The sequence below is a fragment of the Marmota marmota genome, unplaced genomic scaffold (assembly GCF_001458135.2).
Source record: "Marmota marmota marmota unplaced genomic scaffold, marMar, whole genome shotgun sequence".
Classification (NCBI taxonomy): domain Eukaryota; kingdom Metazoa; phylum Chordata; class Mammalia; order Rodentia; family Sciuridae; genus Marmota; species Marmota marmota.
In genome coordinates this window covers 30968686-30972287 of record NW_026000241.1, presented here as the reverse complement: position 1 = coordinate 30972287, position 3602 = coordinate 30968686, and positions in this window count along the sequence as shown.

Below are 3602 nucleotides of genomic sequence, written 5' to 3'. Positions count from 1 at the left end.
TACACACACACACACACACACACACACACAGAGTCCATTTTCACTCTTCAGGTGTCAAAAACACTGATTATCATTTTACTTTAAGATTTCTTTATCATCTTAAAAAAAGTAAAAAAAAAAATTAAGGGTAAAATTTGTTCCTATCTTGTGCTCACATTTACCCCATATCTAGCATATATTTATCATATGTATATATTATATATTAATATAAATTGGTAAATAAATATCTAGATGATTCCTGGTCACTAGTATCTGAACTTATTTACTTAAGGCCTTCTTAAGAGGAAAACACTAGAATAAAAACAAATTATCAATTATTCAGTCTGATTAAAGTATAGGGGTGAAAGTGCTGTCATCCTTCTCTCTGGAAAATCTGAGACTTTAATTTGATTGTATTAAGTTGATGTTCACATTATCATTAAAAGTTGGGGCCTGGCAGAAACTGGAGAAAGTGTCCTGACAGTACTAAATACACTCAGAAGACTTTTCATCCACCTCCTCCAGAGTGAGATGCCTCTAGAAAGTACATTGAGCTGGGAATGCCCTGCAGAGGGATGTGTTCCTTCCTGATTCTTGCCCCCAACAGACCAAAGCCTGAAAGAACCTGGAAGCATCGACTAGGCATTTGACCCCAGGCAAGGTGCTAATTTCATTCCAACCGCCAACAGTCATGTCTCCTTTAGGGATCAGTTTCCAGAGATTCAGTTTTCCCCCTTAGGGACTGAAAATTCAGAGTGGAAGAGCCTCTGACCTCATAGATTAGATATGTTCAACTCTGATACCACTGAAATCCCAGAGAAATGGGAAAAATTTAACTGCAGGAAAGATGTTTGACAGAAAACTCCAAAATTGGGTAAAAGCCATACATTTATAGATTCAAGAGATTCAGTACATTTCAAAAGGAATAAACTCAAAGAATACAATGGCTGGACAAATCACAGCCAAGCTGCTAAAATCCAATTTTAAAGGAAAAAAAAAATGAATGAGCCAGAGGAAAAATGAAACATTGCATATAGCCAAAATTCAAACAACAGATTTCTCATCAGAAAATATGGAATCTTAAGAGAAAGCACAGCATCTTTAAAGTACTAAAAATAAAGCATTGTTAACTCAGAAGTATACATCCAGCAAAAATGTCCTTCAAGTATGAAAGTGAGCTGGGCACAGTGGCACAGGCCTATAGTCCCAGCAGCTCAAGAGGCTGAGGCAAATGAATCATGAGTTCAAAGCCAGCCTCAGCAACTAGGCCCTAAGCAACTTAGCAAGACCCTGTCTCAAAATATAAAAAGGACTGAGGATGTGGCTTCAGCACAATTCACAATAGCCAAACTATCGAACGTGCCTAGGTGTCCATCAATGGATGAATGGATAAAGAAAATGTGGTGCATATACACACAATGGAATTTTATTCAGTCATAAAGAAAAATGCAATTATGTCATTTGCAATGAAACAGATGTAGCTAGAAACCATCATGTTAAGTGAAATAGGTCAAACTCAGAAGGTCAAAGTTTGTATTTTTTTCTCACATGTGGGAGCTAAAGAAGAAAAAGGAAAAGAAAAGTGGGAGGTCAGGGATCTCATGAAAATGGAACAGACAGAGTAGAACAGAAAAAAGGACCAGGGGATGGGAGGAGGGTAGGAAGGAGGAAAGTACTGGGGGTGATATTGGCCAAATTTTATTGTTATATTATGTGAATAAGTATAATAAGTATGTGAATAAGTAACAACAAATCCCATCATTATGTACAACTGTAATGCACCAATAAAAAATGTGGAAGAAAATAAATATTGGAATAAATAAAACAGATAAACATTCAGGAAAAAAAATAAAACTAAAAGCTAAGTTTTTATTTGGTTTGGTTTGGTTTCTAATTTTTTTTATTAGTCTGAAATGAAAATGATATCCCAAAACATGAGCGAAATATTGAAGACACTGAAGACTTACCTCACTCTATAAAAAGATCAGTGCTGTTCTGTCCTGTTCAACATACATGCAATTTGTGATCAGCCCAAAGTTCCCTGTTGGGGTACTTTGGTGGAGTTGATGTTCTAATTATAGAGATCTGATAATGATCAACCTTGAACATCACAGGAAACCGTCCAGGACCTTGAAGAATGTGAGTCCAAGTCCTCACCTAGATGTCAAACCCATGGTCGGTAAATATCATGTGCCTAGGTGCAACAGATAATGCACATCTTATGACTGGAACAGAGAGTTCAACGGGGACACGATGGGGCCTGATCCCTGTAACACTATCACTGCCCTCTTGCAGGTATTCTTCAAAGGAGCCTCAGGAAGTTGTTATCCTTGTACAAATATTTTGTATGGCATTCCAGATAATCTTCTAGTGTCTTCTATTTCTCTTTAAGAGTGTCCTGAATGTGGCCCAGTGTTATGAGTCACGATAACATTTTATGTCAATTTTACTTGTTCTGAGTTTTCTTTGAACTCAACTTTTTTTTTTTTTTCCAATCAATAAAGAGTAGGCTTTGGCCATAGCTATCGGGAAGCACAATGGTACACCCCACCCCATCCCAACACCCAAGGCATTGGCCTCCTCCTCCTCATCCTGGTGGCTTCCACTACCTCCATGCCTCTGCCTCCTTCTGCATTTGAAATCCCATGGTCAGAATCTGAAATTTCACCAGAAGAGCAGGGCTGGGTGGGGTTCAGATTTGGCTTTAGCTCAGATTGATGAGGAGAAGCTGGGTGATGTTTTCCTCCACTTTTATTCAAGCCATTTGGCACTGGCCTTTGGGGGTTGTTGTAAACTTCTTGTCTTCATTGCCATAGGAAACCATGATGTACATATATATATTTAAATATATATATATATATATATATATATATATATATGTATAATATATACATATAATGTATCAAGTAGGATTTATCAAAAAAGTAAGGCTAATTTAATATTTAAAATTGATGTTTATTATATTTATGGATTAAAGAATAAAAATCACAATCATTTTAATGAGTTTGGGAAAAAAATTTACAAAATTCATCATCTGTTCATTATAAAACTCTCAAGAAAGTAGGATTAAAAGAGAAATTTCTCTGAGGCAGGGCACCTAGGAAAGGCCGGTGGTAACATTACATTTAGAAAAAATAGTAAATACTGTCAGAAACAAGGCAAGAAAGTTTCCTATCAAAATTTCCATTTAATATTGATAAGTACTCTAATGGCCTGGTGGGCATGTTTTTTTAATGTCTCTATCAGTGAGAGAGCATAATAAATACATGTGGAATATATATGTATACTACATAACAAAAAAAAATTCCATTAATATGAAAAAGGTTGTAGACAGTAAAACTAGGCAAGAAAAAGGCATTCATTTTTAACATGAAGAAATGAAACTGTTTTTATTCACAGATGATATCTTGAATAGGTAGAAAATTCCATGAAATCTTCAAAAGAAAAAAATATTAAAGCAAAACCTATTGAAACTAATGAGTTTTTGGCAAGGTAGTGGTATATGAATCAATATATAAAAATAACTATAGTTCTAGATACCGGAAAGGAACAATCAGAAAATAAAATTTAAAGAAAATACCATTTACAGTAGTATACAAATATTTAGGCAAAAATATTAATAA